This window comes from Oryzias melastigma, linkage group LG12 (assembly GCF_002922805.2).
Source record: "Oryzias melastigma strain HK-1 linkage group LG12, ASM292280v2, whole genome shotgun sequence".
NCBI classification, from domain to species: domain Eukaryota; kingdom Metazoa; phylum Chordata; class Actinopteri; order Beloniformes; family Adrianichthyidae; genus Oryzias; species Oryzias melastigma.
This window is the reverse complement of record NC_050523.1, coordinates 1,727,781-1,734,986: the sequence shown is the minus strand read 5'-3', so window position 1 is coordinate 1,734,986 and position 7,206 is coordinate 1,727,781.

Sequence of the window (7,206 nt, the reverse complement as noted above, 5' to 3'; positions counted from 1 at the left end):
AAACTCCGGGGAAGAAAGTTAGCAAATTGTTAGCAATAGTAATAAAGGTTCAAATAATCCCTCAAACATCTTCAGACATTTTAAAATTCTTTTAAAAAGTTATATTTACAATTCTATTTGAAAATCTCCAGATCTTATTAACAAAGTATTATATTCATGAAACTCAATTATCTATAAAACTCAAAGTTTCTTTGAGTTATTTGTTTATTATTTACAGACAGTACAAATAAAACAGTTAAACCAAATCATCTGTTTCTGCTTTATAGATTAACATAAAAAATTAATTTAAAATAAAAAGTGTTTTTGTTGTTTGTCTTATTTTATTGCACTTCTGGCTTGTAAAGCTGATGATCAGTTTATTGTTTTATGTTCCTTTTTCTGTTCTGAACAAAGATTTGATGGAAAAAGTGAAATAGAGTCAAATCAAAAATATTTTGAACATTTTAATCCACATAACATTATTCCCTGGAAGCTAATAAACTAAAATGACTTAATAAAAGCTGCTTTTATGAACAAACACTCCAGCAAAAACCAGGTCAGAACTCGGATCAGAACCAAGTGAGACTGACAGAGAATACATGAACACCTGCTCTTTATCCTGACGCTCACAGAGCCAAACGGGGACAGGTGTGAGTCGTTAAGGAACAGGTGTGAGTCGTTAAGGAACAGGTGTGAGTCGTCAAGGAACAGGTGTGAGTCGTCAAGGAACAGGTGTGAGTCGTCAAGGAACAGGTGTGAGTCGTCAAGGAACAGGTGGGAGTCGTCAAGGAACAGGTGGGAGTCGTTAAGGAACAGGTGTGAGTCGTCAAGGAACAGGTGTGAGTCGTCAAGGAACAGGTGGGAGTCGTCAAGGAACAGGTGTGAGTCGTCAAGGAACAGGTGGGAGTTGTTAAGGAACAGGTGTGAGTCGTTAAGGAACAGGTGCAAACAATGAACAACAATTAGGCTGCAGGAGAGGTCAGGAGGTCAAAGCCTCAGTGGTCACGAGCCGAACAGGATAAACATTATTGAGGACTCTAAAACTACATTTTTAAAAGATATATAGCATAACCTACAATAATACTAGTGTGAATGCTGTTAGCTGAATTTGGTCGCTGAAGATGCTGAAATTGATCGTTAAAAACGCAGAAGCTGATAGCCTGCTAAAATATTAGCTACATGCCAAATTCGTCAAAAAAGCTAAAAAAAGAAAAACTTAGGTTAGCCAAAACAGCTAGCACGTAGCTGAAATATTAGCTTTATTTTGTCAAAATTATACAAGTTAGAAATGAGCTCAAGATAACATCGGGTCATTAATAACAATAAAATAGAATTACCTGGACGGCCGGATCCGGCCCCCGGGCCTTGACTTCGACACATGCTCTACACAAAAATACAACTTTAAAAAACAGGAAGTAAAAGGCAGGAAATGAAAACATGAAGATAAAACCTCAGACCCCTTCAAAATAAAAGAGCAGACTTGGTCTTTGTTACGAGTTTTTTCATTTTTTGCTTATATCTTATGAATTAAATAATAAGGAAGAAATTTGATGTAACTTCTTAATACATTTCAGGAAAAAGATCAAAAGTTGAAATAAAGTGAATGAAATGATTTTGGATCAAACAATCAGTACTGAACACGACGTATCTAAAGATGATGCTTATATTCAGGTGTACATGAATCATCTCAATCTGCTCATTTTGGTTCTGAAAAACTGAAACTTCATCATCAACATTCAGACTTCTTAGTTTTATTTTGAAGGTTTTTTAATGTAAAATCTGAATCAAACTTGTAGAAGTTCAACTCTCTGCAGGGCGGTGTGAGGTGTGACTCTGCAGCAGATGTCAGATAGAGCCAGCGGGACCTGCTGACCCAATTCCCCCTGCAGCCGTCCATCCCTGGGGGGTGGAGCTCCGCGGCCCCGCAGACTGTAGACCTGCTGCAGGTCTCTGCCTGAACCTGTTTGCAGATCTCGTCTTCAGCAGACGGTGAAACGATGGAGGTCAGCAAACACCGGTGAACCCATAATCCCCCCCCCCCCGGCTCCAGCCGGCCGGCCTCCGTCACTCGGTTACAGGTTAAGCTTTGACTGTAACTAATCTGCTCGTTGGGTCAGATCGGAGCGTCAGAGGGCTGATGGTGAACATGCTGGATGTAATCTCTGCTGGATCGGTTTGTGTGCAGATCACAGGTGTCAAAGTCACGGCCCGGGGGCCGGATCCGGCCCTCTGGGTGATTCTATTTATTTTTTTAATGACCCGATTTTATCTTGGACTCATTTATAAATTGTATTATTTTGGCAAAATATATTTTTATGGAGAGTAAAATATTGAAAGTTATTTAAGATTTAAGTTGATTTATTCTGGAATAATATTCCTGCTTTTTTATTATTTATAATTATGGTAAAAAGTTACAGTTTTAAAGCTTTAAAAATTAGCATTCTGTTAGCTTTTTGGAATATTACTGGCAATTACTAAGATTTTTAGGCTATTTTTGAAGTTTAGCTATTTTTTTAACTACATGCTAGCTTTTTAAGCTAATTTAGGCTTTTTTAAAACAATTTTTGGGCTGTTTTGGAGTTAGGTAAATACTTACATGCTAGCTGTTTTGGCTAACCAAAGTTTTTTGTTTTTAAGTTTTTTAGGCTAATTTTGAATTTAGCTAATATTTTTGCAGGCTATCAGTTTTAGTGTTTTCAGCTTCAGTGTTTTTAGTTATGGATTTCAGCATCTTCAGCTATCAGCACTATCATCTTCAGTGGTCCAATTCAGCTTACAGCATTCACACTAGCATTATTACGGGTAATGCTGTATTTCTAGTTCATAATTACGTTAAAAAGTAACAATTTTAAAGTTTATAAATGTAGTTTCATAGTGTTCATTAAATGTTTATCCTGTTCGGTCCGCTATCTAAGGTGTGTTTTGGATTTTGGCCCCGTGTGCGATTGAGTTTGATATTCCTGGAATAAACCGAATACCCAGAGAAGGATCTAAAATGAAACTTTAATAACAGGAAAAATAGTTGAAACAGCTGAATTTTGGAGGCCTTTAATTGTCAAATCATTTTAAAATGTGTTTTCTTCAACCTGTGGAGAATTTGGGAGTTTTTTTTGTTGTTTTCCAGCAGCTGCCATTCCAGAGAAGGTGGTTTCTCCTGTGAGTTTCCCTCAGAAACACTCCAGTTTGTTGTTGACATGACGGAGATGTTCACTCAGACGAGAGTTCAGGCGGTTCTTCACCTCCTCTGGAGAAATGTGGTGTTTAGAGAAGCTCTCTGCGGTTCCGTTCACTCACACAAACACAGCGCAGAATAATGAGAGGTCACATGGAGAATGTTTTGGCTCCGTCATACAGGCGGCTTCTGTCTGCCTGATAAACACAAACCGGTTTGAACCGGATCAGACAGCAGATGGAGCTGACACACTTCCTGCTGCTGCAGCCGAGCCTCTGCCCTCCTTCACACCTGAGCAGGTGGGAATCAGGAGCTGAGGTCCTCTGCAGGAACAGAGGAACCGAACGAGACGGTCAGAACCGCAGATCCATGAGAAAACTCAACCGTGAAGGTTGGAAAAAGAGACGAAGCTGCAGGAAGCAGCAGATTCTCAACCGGAACCTGAAGAGTTTGGAGGTCATTCATACGTTTCTGCTGTCATTTAAGTGATTTATTGTTGTGTGCTATGAAAATGAAACAAATAAAGACATAAGTCAGCAGCAGCTTCTGCAGTCTGTCAGGAAAACTGAAGTTTTTGAAAATGAACATTTGTTGCAGATTTTTGCAAAACAGACAAAAAAACTCAAATTTGTTTCTTCTGAAGCTTCTCTGCTCTAAAATTTTTAAAAGTTTGATTGTGTTTCTTTTGTGGGGGACATTCATGCACGCGCTCGTGCACACAGAAAACACTTCTGCAAGGTGCGCAGCAGGAATGTGGGCGGGGCCAGCGCTCTGCAGAGTCCTTGATAGCTTCTTATCGCGACTCTGTGGCGTGCACGTCTGATGAAACTGTGCACGTCTGCGTGTGCACGTCTGATGAAAGCGTGCATGCATGCAGAAACTCTCCGTCCGTTGTAACGGTGAAGCTGAAGTCAGAGATAAGGGCTGCACGTGCCAACAGCAACCGATGGAGGGGGCGGGGCTTCCAGGTAGAAGCTCAGGTGAACTGTGCAGAACCGCCGGCCCTGCTGCAGTTAGTTGGTTGACCTGGTTTCGTTGGTGTTGTGGTTCTGCAGGCCGGAAGGATCTGGACCAGCGGGAGGTCGGAGGAGTTCTATGGAACTATTTTGGGGCCATAAATATTTGAAACCCAAATAAAATATTTAGAAAAATAATATTGGTGCTTGCCCCCCCCCCCAAAAAAGTCCAAAATATTTGTTTTCTGCTTCAAATGTTCTGTTTTCAGGTTTCAAAACTCAAAATTTCTTTCCTTTCCTTTTTTCAGTTAAAATTCTTTTTTGTTTTTTTTTTGTTTTGGAATCTGAAATTTTAGTTTCAAAACTTTTGGCCCCGTTGTGAGAAAACTAAAAATTTCAAAACAGCTAGCATGTAGCTGAAATATTAGCTAAACTAAAAAATATCATAAATATTTGAAACCCAAATAAAACATAAAAAAAAAATGTTTGTGTTTTGCCAAAAAATATTTAAAATGCCCAAAGCTTTTTGCTGTTCTAAATCAAACTTACTTGTTTTCATCTTCAAAATTTCTATTTTTTAGGTTTCAAAACTCAAAACTTCAATTTCAAAACTTTTTTTTCAGTGTTAACTCGTCTTTTTTGTTTTTGAATCTGAAAAGCCTAAATTAGCCAGAACAGCTAGCATGTAGCTGAAAAAAGTAGCTAGAATTCAAAATAGCCTAAATAACTGCTAATTTAATAATTACGTTTATTTTAAGAATAGCAAACAACAGTTTTGGAGATTTCCCATTTTTTTGGGCCAAACACCAACTTTTTTTTTTTTAATTTGTTTTATTTAGGTTTCAAATATTTATGGTCCCAAAATAGCTCCATAGTTCTGCATCTTTAGCATGGACTCAGCTGCAGACTGACACGACACTTGGATTCGGTTCTGAGTCTCAGTGAACTCATCAGAACTCACAGAACAGACGTTCTGTCAATCAAACCTTTTTTATTTTAAACTCACCAGCGCCCCCCTCAGGATCCACGGAGGAACGCTCCTGGAATTCCAGGTTCTACATTTCTGCTCATGTTTTCAGGCAAACATGAAATCAGTCAGAAGAAAGTTGAAGTTCAAACGGTCGATTGTTCTTCCTCAGACATGTTTCTAAACACGGAGGAGTTCTTCTCATCTTGATATGTAACTTGAGTCATTTTTAGGAGAAAATGAAAAGTAGAGTTTCAGATCTGAACAGAAACCATAAAATGAGATTAAAAAAATCTTCTGGTTTATGATTTACAAATGAAATAAAAAGAAACTGTTAGAATGGATTGTCTCCATACTAAAGTGAAGTTTTACTGCCCTCTACTGGACACAAAGTCATCCTACACCTAGATGATAATTTGACTTTTGTTAATATTTATTCACTTTGTATAAAACAAATGTCTGAAAAATTGATACAAAAACACAATTTTTCAAAAAATATAAATTATCCATCTATAGATGTTTGTTTATTCTGGTCTGAAATTCACAATTGCTTTCACTCCAAATGTTTAACATTCCCTCATTTTCTTCTCCTGATGTTCTCCACTTACTGGACAATCTGGACCCGGAAGTTTCTGATGTGACCAGATCATTCTATTTTATTGTTATTAATGACCCGATGTTATCTTGAGCTCATTTCTAACTTGTAGAATTTTGAGAAAATATATTTTTATGGAGAGTAAAATATTGAAAGTTATTTAAGGTTTAAGTTGATTTATTCTGGAATAATATTCCTGCATTTTTATTATTCAGAATTATGTTAAAAAGTTACAGTTTTAAAGTAAAGAATTGTCATTCTGCTAGCTTTTTGGACAATTTTGGCATTTACTAAAATTATACAGGCTATTTTGGAGTTTAGCTAATATTTGAGCTACATGCTAGCTGTCTTAGCTAATGTAGGATTTTTTAAAACAGTTTTTTATGGTGTTTTTGAGTTAGCCTAATATTTACACGCTTGCTGTTTTTAATGATTTAGACTTTTTTTTTTAGTTCTTTTATTCTGTTTAACAGTTTAGTTATTTTTTCAGCTACATGCTAGCTGTTTTGGCTAACCTCAGTTTTTTTAGGACAATTTGGCATTTAGCTAATATTTAAGCTGCCTATCAGCTTCAGTGTTTTTAGATATCAATTTCAGCATCTTCAACGGCCAAATTCAGCTTCCAGCATTCACACTGCTCACTTGCCATTTGCCCAATATCTTTGTATTTTATTTTTTTAAGTGTCTTAAATGCATTTCAAACAAAAACAAGAAAACTTCAGTAATTTATCAAAATATATCAAAACTATTGTTATTTTAAAATTTATTCGCCATGTTCTTACCTGTTTTTGTCCCTGTTCTTATTTTTTATTCTCCACCAGTTTTGTTCTTTTGTAAACTCATTTCAAATATTTGCTCGTCCCAACTTGATATGAATAAAGTTGAAAAAAATTCTATAGATATTTGGATATTGTTGTTAGTCAAACTGCTTTTTTAAAAATAATTTTAGTAAATTCTTTTAGTCACCTAAAGCATAGAAACTTTTTTTTGAGATAATAAAATGTCTATATTAAAAACTGTTGATAAAGGAGCATCTTCTTCATCTGTTCTGTTTCCTTCAGTGGAGTCCAGGTGAAAGCAGCAGCTCTGTGTCGCCCTCTACTGGTACATCTGTAGAAGATCAGTCAGAAACCGTCATGTGTTTCTGATAAAAACCTTTGAGTATCTTCTGAAAAATTCTTTTGTTCAGCCGTTTTCTGATCTTATGTTCTTTAGAAGCTTGAATGTTTTCATCAAACAGATCAGATCTCGGTTGTGGACTTTATTGTCCTCTAAATGCTCAGTTGTTGTGGAAAAGTCAAAACGTCACTGATGGCTTTCATCTGGAGAAAGGTCAAAAACTGGTTTTGCCATCAACATTTCTCCACTCTTAAAATGATATTTTAAGCTCAAATAGTGTCTTTTGTGTGGATTTATTGTGTTTAGTAGAAGTGATCAGTCAGCTTCAGTCCAGGATGAACCTCGCCGTCGTCCATCAGCGGCTCTGAACGGGATTTTATCATCACTGAAAACGTATAAATAAATGCAGGAAGACGTC